This window comes from Chrysochloris asiatica, unplaced genomic scaffold (assembly GCF_000296735.1).
Source record: "Chrysochloris asiatica unplaced genomic scaffold, ChrAsi1.0 scaffold00315, whole genome shotgun sequence".
Taxonomy (NCBI): Eukaryota; Metazoa; Chordata; class Mammalia; order Afrosoricida; family Chrysochloridae; genus Chrysochloris; species Chrysochloris asiatica.
In genome coordinates this window covers 2,454,654-2,466,816 of record NW_006408833.1, presented here as the reverse complement: position 1 = coordinate 2,466,816, position 12,163 = coordinate 2,454,654, and positions in this window count along the sequence as shown.

Below are 12,163 nucleotides of genomic sequence, written 5' to 3'. Positions count from 1 at the left end.
GGTATCCTGGTGTGGAGCTGTAGGATCAGCACTGAACTGCGAACCACATGGTCAGCAGTTCAGACCCACCAGCTGCTCCTTGGAAACACAATAGAGTCGCTATGAGTTGGTGGCACTTAGCAATACGTAATGGGAATAGACATACTCAGCAACTGGCAGAACACACATAGGGGATCCCTGACATGTAGAATAAGAGCTATTATGGTAGGAAAAGACAGGTGGAAGTCATTAGAATGGCCTCTAGCCAGGAAAATAGTAAACCAAAAGCAATACTGCATTCCTGGAGGGATTTCATAAATTAGTGCCATAATCAAGGACTTGGAAGGATGCAGGGGTAGTGATTTCCATCACATCCCCATTTAACTCACCTATCTGGCCTATGCATAAAACAGATGAATCTTGAAGAATGACAGTGGATTACTGTAAACTTAACCAGATGGTGACTCCAATTGCAGCTGCTACTCCAGATGCTGTTTCATTGCTTAAACAAATCAGTACAACTCCTGTTATCTTTTTTCTCAATTCCACTACATAAGGATCATCAAAAGCAGTTTGCCTTCAGCTAGCAAGGTCAACAATACAACTCCACTGTCCTACCTCAGAGGTACATCAATTATCCAGCACTAAGTCATAACTTTGTCTCCAGGGACATTGATCACCTTTCCCTGCCACAAAACAACACTGGTCCATTATATTGACATTATGCTGATTGGACCTAATAAGTTGTTGTTGTTGTTATGTGCCGTGGAGTCGGTTCCGACTCATAGAGACCCTATACAGGGTTTCCGAGGCTGTGAATCTTTACGGGAGCAGAATGCCTCATCTTTCTCCTGCGGAACAGCTGGTAGTTTCGAACTTCCGACCTTGCGGTTCGCAGCCCGATTCGTAACCAGAGCTCCTTGGACCTAATAAGACAGAAGTATAAATGACTCTAAGTTATAGGTAAAACATCTGTGTACTTTGTTGTTAAGTGCCGTTGAGTCATTTCCAACTCATAGTGATACTACACAGGGTTTCTGAGGAGCGGCTGGTGAGCTTGAACTGCCAACCTTGCGGTTCAAACTGACCTTGCAGTCTCCAGCACATTAACCCACAGCGCCACACCAGGACTCCCATCTGTGAGCTAGAGGGTGGGAAATTAACCCAACAAAAATTCAGGAACCTTCAACTTCTGTGAAATGTCTAGGGGTTCAGTGAAGTTGAGATAATCCTACTAAAGTTATAAAGTTATTGCATCTGTCCTTTCCTGCAACTAATAAAGAGGCACAACATATGGCAGGCCTCTGGATTTTGGAGACAACATATCCTTCATCTAGGTGTGCTACTACATCCTATTTAACAAATGACTCAAAAACCTGCTAATTTTGAGTAAGGACCAGAACAAAAGGAGGCTCTGGAACCAGTTCCGGCTTCCATGTAAACCACTCTGCCACGTGGATTGTATGATCCAATGGTACTTGAAGTGTCAGTGACAAACAGAGATGCAATTTGGAGTCTTATTAGTGAATCACAGCACAGGCCCTTGGGATTTTGGTCAAAATCCTGCCATCCTCTCCTTTTGAGATATAGCCCTTGACTTGTTACTGGGCCTTAGTATTGGGACTGAACACCTAATCAGGGGACCCCAGGTCACCATACAACCTGAGCTACCCAAAGTAAGTTAGGTGTTATCTGACCCAGAGTCATGAAGTTGGACATGCACAGCAGCACTTCATCATTAAATGGAAGTGGTATATACAAGAGCAGGTTAAAACAGGATCTGAAGGCACAAGTTGAATGAGGTAAGGGCCCAAATGTCCATGGTGTCCACTCATGTCACATTACTTTCCCTCTCCCAGTCTATGCCTCTGGCCTCATGGTGAATTTCTTACTATCAGTTGACTGAGGAAGAGAATACTCCTGGTTTGTTTCCAGATGGTTCAGCACGATATGCAGGCACCACCCAAAAATGAACAGCAGCAGCATTACAGATCTCTTCTGGGACTTCCTTGAAGGACAATGGTGAAGGGAAATTCTCCCAATGAGCAGAACTTTGAGCCGGGCACCTGGGTTTCTCATTTTGCTTGAAAGGAAAAGTGGCCAAGTGTGCAACTGTATACTGATTCACATTACCATTGAAAATTGGTGACAAGGTATAGGGAAGAGGTCTGTGAGTTGTTGTTAAGTGTTGTCAAGTTGATTCTGACCCATAGCGACCCTGTATAGGGTTCCCAGGGAGCGGCTGGGTGAGCTTGAACCGCCGACCTTGCAGTCCAGACGACTTTGTAGTCTGATGCATTAGCCCACAGCACCACACCAGGTACATGGGTTGTTGTTGTTAAGTGCTGTTGAATTGGTTCTGACCCCTAGCGAACCTGTATAAGGTTTCCGAGGAGTGACTGATGAGCTTGAACCTCCGACCCTATAGTTCAAATGGCTTTGCAGTCTAGCGCATTAACCCACAGCGACACACCAGGACTCCAGGTTATGTGGGCAGACCTCTCTAAATGGGCCACAAAAGTGAAGATTTTATGTCTTAAGTGAACTCACACCAAAATGTTACCTTGGCAGAGAAAGATTTTAACAATCAAGTGGACACGATAACACCTTCTGTAAAAACGAATCCTCCTTTCTCTAGCCAGTGTTATCATTGACCAATGGGGCAATGAACAAAGTGCTGTGGTGGCAGAGATGGAGATTATGCATGGACTCTGCAGCACGGGCTTCCACTCATCAAGACGGATTTGGCTACAGCCACTGCTTAATGCCTAATTTGCCAGCAGCAGAAACCAACACTGAGACCACAATATGGAACCATTCCTTGGAGAGATCAGTAGGTTGATTACATCAGACCACTTCCACCATGGAATAGACACTCTGGATATGGATTTGCCATCCCTGCACACACTGCTTCTGCCAAAACTACCGTCTGTGGACTTAGAGAATGCCTTATCTACCATCATAGTATCCCACACAGTATCACCTTGGAACAAGGGACCCACTTTACAGTAAATGAAGAGTGGCAATGGACCCATACTCATGGGTCATGGAATTCTCTGGTCTGACCATGTTCCTCATCTTGAATTAGCTGGCTTGATCGAACAATGGAACAATTGTGGCATCATATGATGTGGCAGTACCTTGAATAGTTGGAGCAATGTTCTCTAGGACACAGAGACCAACATACGATACTATTTCTCTAATAGCCAGGATTCACAGGTCCAGGAACCAAGGTGTAGTGACCCACTTGCAAAATTTTTGCTTCCTGTCCCTGCTACAATATGTTTCTCATGTCTGGACATTTTAATTCCAAAGGAATACTTCTACCTGGAGACAGACTGATTCTATTAAACTGAAAGTTAAGAATGTGAGTTCCTTATGCCTCTTGATCATCAAAGAAGGGAGTTTCTGTGTTGGGGGTATGACTGATCCTGATGACCAAGGAGAAATCGGATTGACATTACAAAATGGAGGTAAAAAAGATTATGTATGCATTCCAGATTCCTTAGAATGTCTCTTAGTACTATTATCTACTGTGATTAAATTCATGGGTAAGTTGCTGTTGTTAAGTGCCATTGAGTCAATTCAAACTCATAACAACCTGTTCAGGGTTTCCAAGGAACAGCTGGTGGTTTTGAACCACTGACCTTATAGTTTGCAGTCCATACATAGCTCAACCTACAGAGCCACATCAGAAGTAAACTACAGCAATCCAATTGCAACATGCCTACTAATGGCCCAGAAGCTTCAAGAATGAAAGAAGCATGATCAGCTGAGGTGCTTGCCTAGGGGAAAGAGATGCATAGTGGAAAATGGTAGTTGTAAATACCAGCAATAGCCACATGACCAGTTGCAGAAATGAGGATTGTAACTGTTGTATTTTTTGTATGCGTGCATTGCTTTGCGGATTTGTGAAGTATAAGACATAAATGGAGTCAGTGAGCTTTAGGTGGTGTGCGTGTTAGTTGTATCATGTTAGGTGTAAGTATGACTTTATAATTATCTTTATTTAGAAATTATGTATACGGACTCAGGAGATATGTACAGGTACCAACTTGACAAGGGGTAAACTGATAATTAAAGTTTTGTGTCAACTTGACTGGGCCAGGATTCTCAGTGCTTTGGCAGTTTGGATGCAGTTATCCAAATAATGAGATCCAATATAATGTAATTAACTCTATGACGAGGTCTGCTATGTGCAGCCAACCAATTGAAAGGATGTTTCCTTGGGGGTGTGGCCTACTTCCAATATAGTAAACACTCAGGCAAGGCTTGTGGTTATGAATCAGGCTGCTAACATCAAGGTCGGCAGTTTGAACCTACCAGCCGCCCCATGGGAGAAAGATGAGGCTGTCTGCTCCCATAAAGATTTACAGCCTCGAAAACCCTGTGCAGGGTCACTATGAGTTGAAACCGACTCCACGACAACAAACAACAACAACAACAACAGGCAAGGCTTGCTTGTTTTATCTGTGGCCTTAATACTTAATTGAGTATGTATTTTAGTATTTTTTATGCTTTCTGATTGCTTCCAGGGATATGTGATCAGGACATGGGCTTCCCTTTTCACTCTTCTTATTGCTTAACTCAGAGTAACTTTCACAGGTGTTGTCAGTTTCCCTGGTATGGCACTTGGTATTCATTCTTGTCAGGGTTTTGGTGTTTTAGAGTGTAATTGTAGCTTGGCTATATGGCAGCAGTTGTTGACTCTTCTTGTGTAATATATGGAGAGAAAGAGTCCTCCAAAGGTAGAAGGGGAAGCATAAAACAGCACCAGTGAAGAAAAAACAAAACCAAAAAACAGCAACAAACAAAAACTAGACTGAATACTGCAGTTTATAATCACAGAAAAGGGAGAGGAGGGAGAGAATGAAAAAAAAAAAAAATCTGTAGCCTAATATGAGTATGACTTTAATGCCCTCTCTTCAGCTTCTTGCTTTCAAAGCTGCCTGAGAGATTTCAAGATGCCAGTGTTGGTTGTTATGCTATACCTCAGGCTTTAATTTTTGGCTTGTTTTGTTTTTAAACTCTCTTTTCCTCTCTACAGCCCTGTCCTGCCCTTTCCCGTATTAAAAAACAAAACAAAAGACAAACAGGCAAAAAACTCAGGGCCTGCTCTTGGGCTGAGTATCTGTACGCATGCGTTGCAGAAGAACCCACCAGTGGTAACGGTGGGGGGCCTCCACTCCCCCAGTCACCAGAATGGAGGTGGGCAAACAGTGGGCGAACCAATGACCAGATACCAAAAAAGAAAAATCAGAACAAAGCAAAACTGACAAAGTGTATTGTCCACCTTTGCTCCAAGGTTCCCGCGGCATTTTTCCATGGTGTTTCTGCTCCCCAGCTTGGTCTTGCCATTTGGTCTCACCCAAGATGTCGGCTCCAGGCCTCCGAGCCCAGCCCAGCAGATTCAAAAGTACGTGATTTTTTACTTCAGTTTCAAGTTCCACAATCTATAAGCCTTCAAACCTTCAAAATATTCCTATCTCTGTGGTGCTGAGTTTTGGAGCTGACGGTGAACTTCACTGCACCTCCACCCTAGCCGCCATCAAGCCCCGCCGCTCAAGCCTTGCTTGCATTCTGCTGAGTCTGGATCTTGCACAATTGGCTCGTTCTCTGACCTTTGGACTTGAGCTAGTGGTCTGCCATCTGACCTGTCCATCTTGGTGTATCTAACCGACTCTCTCATCTCTACATTTTTGTTTGCCATTTCCTTGATATAAACTTTTTTATATACATATAATGAGCTCTGGTAGTATAGTGGTTGTGAGTCTGCCTGTTAACCTCAAGGTGAGCAGTTCGAAACTACCAGCTGCTCCGCAGAAGAAAGATGAGGCTTTCTGCTCCTGTAAAGATTTATAGCCTCAGAAACCCTATACAGGGTCGCTATGAGTCGGAACCGACACCACGGCATGCCACCACAATATATACACATATATGTTTCACTGGTTTTGCTTCTTTAGAGAACTTAGCCTAAGACACATGCTTAAACATGTGCTGTTTGGGATAAACCAGTTCTGGATGAACTATATAGCTCTAGTATCAAGACTTTTTGACTTACCCTTATACAAAGTGCTGGAGAGGGTGTGGAGCAAATGAAACTTTCATACACTGCCGGTGGGAATACCAAATGATACAGGCACTTTGAAGAACAGTTTGGCAGTTTCACAGAACATTATACATGCTTACCACATCTTCACTTTCAGCAAGTAAGGTTATATCATCTGCATATTGCAGGTTGTTAAATGAGTCTTCCTCCAATCTTGATGCCACGTGTTTTTCTTCATAGAACCCAGCTTCTCAGATTATTTGCTCAGCATACAGGTTGAATAAATATGGTGAAAGAATACAACCTTGTCGCACACCTTTCTTAATTTTAAAACATTCAGTGTTCCATGTCCTGTTCGAACAACTGCTTCTTGGTCCAGGTACAGATTCCTCATGAGTACAATTAAGTGTTCTAGAATACCCATATTTTGCAATGTTGTCCATAGTTTGTCTTGATCAACACAATCAAAAGCCTTTGAGTAGTCAATAAAGCACATGTAGACATCTTTCTGATATTCTGTTTACAGCCAAGATCCATCGGACATCAGCAATGATAACTCTCATTCCACGGCTTGATGCCTTTGAACTACGGTGTTGGAGGAGAATACTAAAAGTGCCATCGGCTGCCAAAAGAACCAATAGATCCGTTTTGGAAGAAGTGCAGCCAGAGTGCTCCTTAGAGGCCAAGATGGCCAAACTTTGTCTCTCATACTTTGGACATATTGTCAGGAGGGACCAGTCACTGGAGAAGGACATCGTGTTTGGTAAGATGGAGTGTCAGAGAAAAACAGGAAGACCCCCAATGAGGTGGATTGGCCAAGTGGTAGCATCAATGGACTCAAGTGTGGCAACAGCAGTGAGGTTGGCCCAGGATCGGACATTATTTCGTTCTGCTATGCATAAGGTCGCTATGAGTCGGTGCTGACTTGATGGTACCTAACAACAACAATAACATCTTAGGCTGGGTTCTCTAGAGAGGCAAAACTTGGTGTGGTGCTTAGGATAAGAACTGGAGTGCCAACCACAAGGTTGGCAGTTCAAACCAACCAGCCATTCTGGTGGAAACCCTATACAGGTTTTGAGTTGGAATCAATTTGACAGCACTTAGCAACAAACAACAATATATAAAGAGAAGCTTGTATCAAGGAAATGGTTCACATAGTTGTAAGAGGTGGGCAAGTCCAGGGATCAGCTGAAGCAAGAATGGCAAGTAAGGTGGCCAAAGAATCAGAGGCTGGAGGATAAGCCAGACACAGGATCCAGACCCAGCAAAAAGCAAGCAAGTTTTGCCTACGTGTCCTCAAATATATTGGAAGCAAGCCATACCCTTGAGAAAGCTTCCTTCAATTGATTGGCTGCTCACAGGTTTCATCGTGGGGGCTGATTACATTATATGCAATGGATAAACAAACTGGTACATCTATACAATGGAGTACGACTCAGAAATAAGGATCTCAATACACACAACATGGATGAATCTCTAAGCTATAATGCTGTTAGTAGTCTGCCTCAAAAGCGTATTACGGATTCCTACCTTTGATGAATATGGCATTCACAAAAAGACAAACTATAGGACCAAAGAATAAATCATTGGTTGCTAGAGGTAGGGCAAGGTTTTGACTATAAAATGGTGGTAATGGTGGTAGTTGTGTGCTACCAAGTTGGTTCTGACTCACAGGAACACTATATTAGGGTTTCTGAGGCTGTGAATCTTTACATGGGAACAGAAAGCCTCATATTAACTCCTATGGAGCGATTGGTAGACTCGAACTGCTGACCTTGCAGTTAGCAGCCAAGCTCACAATCCACTGCATTACCAGGGCCCCACTGACTATGAAGTTGTTGTTGTTGTTAAGTACCGTAGAGTCGATTCCGACTCATAGTGACCCTGCACAGGGTTTCCAAGGTTGCAAATCTTTATGGGAGCAGAAAGCCTCATCTTTCTCCCGCAGAACAGCTGGTAGTTTCGAACTGCCAACTTTGATGTTAGTAGCCCAGTTTGTAACCACTATGCTACCAGAGCAGAATAAATTCTGGGGTTGGTAATGGAACTGTTCTATATCTTATTTAGTGGTTACATTCTATGCACCTATCACAGAACTGTACATTACAGTGAACTATACTCTATAAATTTTAAAAATAGCTTTTTAATAACATTTTTTAAAATGTTACAAGCTGTATGATTTTATTTATAACATTCATGCAAAAGCATAACCATGGGGACAGAAAACTCATTAGGAGTTGCCAGGACCCATGAGTGGACGTAGGAAGGGGCATTTTGAAAGTTGAGGAGGATAAAGAGCAAAGATGTGACTTGAAGGACAAAGCGCACTTAATTCAAACTTCATGGATTTTTCAATTGACTCATATGCATGTGAAAGTTGGACAATGGATAAGGAAGACCATACAAGAATCCATGCATTTGAATTATGGTGTTAGAGAAGATTATTGTAAATACCATGGGCTACCAGAACAAACAAATCTGTCTTAGAAGAAGTACAGACAGAAAAAGAGGAAAATACCCAAGATGGACACAGTGGCAGCAAAAATGGGTTGGAACAACAACTGTGAGGATAGTGCAGGACTGTTGTTCTGTTGTGTATAGGGTCGGTTTGACTCAGAACTGACTAAACAGCACCTAACAATCTTCTTTCAACAACCTAAACCACAACTATACACATGAGCCTCATCCACGGAATATACCGTACAAGGAAATCTCGGTATGGTGCTGTGTGTGGATTAATGCACTGAACTGCAAAGTCAGTTTGAACCCCAAGGTTGGTGGTTCAAGTCCACCAGCTGTTCCTTGGAAACCCTATACAAGGTCGCTGTGGGTCAGAACTGACTCAACAGCACTTAACAACAATAGCATCCTATGGTTTTTTAATTGGTATTTGTCTATCTATCAGAAAAGTTTGATGAGACAGCCTGAAATTAGTCGTTGTTAGGTGCCATCGAGTCAGTACTGACTCATAGCGACCTTATGCACGAAACACTGCCCGATCCTGGGCAAACCTCACTACTGTCACCATGCTTGGGCTCATTGATGCTGCCACTTTGCCAATCCATCTCTCTGGGAGTCTTCCTCTTTTTCTCTGACCTTCTACCTTACCAAACATGATATGATGATATCCTTCTCCAGCAACTAGTCCCTCCTGACAACATGTCCGAAGTATGAGAGACGAAGTTTGGCCATCCTGGCCTCCAAGGAACACTCTAGCTGCACTTCTTCCAACACACATCTGTTGGATCTTTTGGCAGCCCATGGCACTTTCAATATTCTCCTCCAACACCATAACTCAAAAGCATCAATTCTACGGTCTTCCTTACTCACTGTCCAGCTTCCGCATGCATATGAGGTTATTGAAAATACCATGGCTTGGGTCAGGCACACCTTACTCCTCAAGCTGACATCTTTGCTTTAAAAAGGTCTTGTGCCCAATGCAATACATCATTTGATGCAATTAGTTGGACCCCATCAAAGGGGATCTGAAATTGGAATTTTTGCAAGATTCTACTATTGAGAGCTTAAGTGCTTCCATTTTGAAAACATAACTATTTTGCTTTCGTTGTTAAGTGCCGTCGTGTTGGTTCCAACACATAGTGACCCTATATAGGATTTCAGGGGCTGCGAATCTTTGTGGGAGCAGAAAGCCTCATCTTTTCCCCATGGAGTGGCTGGTGGCCTTGAACCACCAATTTTGTGGTGTGCAGCCCAGTGTTTATGCTACAGAGTCACCTCACTCCCTTATTTTGCTGAAGTTCAGAGTAAATACAATCAAGCACTGCCTAAAAACATCTTATACACAGCCCCACAAGGAGCCGTGGTAGCGTAATGAGTTACACATTAAGCTGCCAACTGCAAGGTAAGCAGTTCAAATCCATGAGATGCTTGGCGAGAGAAAGATGAGATTTTCTGTTCCTGTAAAGATTTACAGGCTTGGAAACCCTACACAGAGTTGCTGAGTCATAACCTATTTGGCTGCACGCAGCAGCACATCTCCACAACCTGTCCTGTTTCTCAAATGTGGTGGTCTTGTGCCATGGAGTCGGTTTAAGTCCCACCTTGGGGTGTTTCTGGCCTGGGTTGGAAGAATTTAGCTGAAGTGCTCTGGCTGGGCCCCACTCTTGTATTAACACACTTATCCAACACCAATGTTTTAATTATATGATTCAAAAGGTTCTTTGTTCATAAACTATATCTTCAAGAGAAATGCTCTACTGGGTGGGAGTGGAAGCAAGGTGGATGCACTAGTCAACTCCCTTATCAGTGTCTGGAAGCCACTTCATTATAAAATGTCATTAGTCACATTTGGGAGAGACTACCCCATCAAATACCTTAGATGTGGTATGGCACTGGACCACAAAGTCGTTTGAATCGCAAGGTCGGTAGTTCAAACTCACCAGCTTTTCCTTGGAAACACTATACAGGGTAGCTATGAGTCAGAACTGACTCGATGGTACTTAACACACACAAACATGATCAGATAAGGGCAGTGGGTTCACAATGCCAGGGGCCTTCGGAAATGAATGGACTAGGATAGATGATTTCAGCAAAAACTGAGGCTGCCTTTACCAAGAGTTCTCTGGGTTATGTATATAACCCCAGTTCCCAGCAGTTTACCCAAGACTGGACAATCAGGATGAAGTGGGCAGTGAATTCCTTGAAACCTTTCCCTAAACTTAGACACTACCTTTGGACCCATAGTCACATTTTAGCCTTTCCTTCACCTGTACCACTCTAACTTACCTATCCAAATCCTCTGAGAAGCCCAGACCTACTGTTCTTTTTAGACTTGGGACAGAGAGTGGAATGTCCTTGGCTGCAGAATGATTTGGCAAAGTACAGACTACTCTTGCATTCAGAGGCAGCACCAAAGAGAAATGTATACTGATTGAGCTGAAACCATACCAAAACCTGGAAACTTGTTACACCTCCTTTAACCCTCAACACAACTTTGCCACAAAGTGATTAGTCTCCCTATATGAAAGATCAACAGATTCAGAAAATTTAAGTGGTGAGGCCAGGACTGGAACCCAGGTGTAATTAAAACCACCACCACCTCCACATTATGGTGGTGATGGTACTGGTAGGGTGCCATGGAGTCAGTCCCAACTCACAGCAAACCTGCATAGTGTTTCCAAGGCTGTAAATCTTTACGGGAGCAAAATGCCTCATCTTTCTCCCATGGAACTGGCAGCAGTTTCAAACTGCTGACCTTGAGGTTTGCAGCCTGATTTGTAACCACTACGCTACCAGAGCTCCACATTATATTGCCTCCTTAACAAAGAAACATTAAGCACCTACTGTATGCGAGTCTCTATCAAGTCCTTTAAATGCATTTTCTCTTTTTTTGGTTTAAAATTTTATTTCATAAAAGTTAATTTACTGTTTTATGGCCATACTGTTACACCAAACTTAGGGTCTGATGTCCTGAAGCGATTGAGTCCAATTAATAACCAGTCCAGATTATAAAAGAGAGCAAATCCTTTATTATTAGGAAGTCAACTACCAGAACACCTCACAGCATACAGACTGGTTTAACTGATGCTCAATTGTGGTGGTGGTTGTATGCCACTGAATTTGTTCTGACTCGCATCAACCCTCTACAGGGTTTCCAAGGCTGTAAAAATCTTTACTGGAGCAAAAGCGTCATCTTTCTTCTGAGGAGCAACTAGTTGGTTTGAACTGCTGACCTTGTGGTTAGCAGCTCAACCCACACCCGCTTACACCACCAGAGCGCCTTCGACAGACTCTTAATTACAGTATTTGTATTAATTTTCAACAATCCTAAGTATATCAGTAGGCTATAATTCTGTCATTCTAACATTCACACTAAGTCACAAGGTGCTCCATTAAACACATCAAAATGGAGAACATGATTAGCTACCTTGTCCTTATCAGAAGACATACAAACAGGGCGCCAAGTGAAGCTTGTTGTTAAGTGCTGTCGAGTTGGTTCTGACTTACTGAGACCCTATGTAGGGTTTCCAAGGAACAGCTAGTGGGTTTGAACTGCTGCCAACTTTGTGGTTCACAGTCTAGTGCTGATCCTACAGTGCCACACCAAGAGTTACCATTCCAATTTAAAAATAGTTAAAGCATGTATCTGAGAAGTAGCCCTGGGCTGTTAAA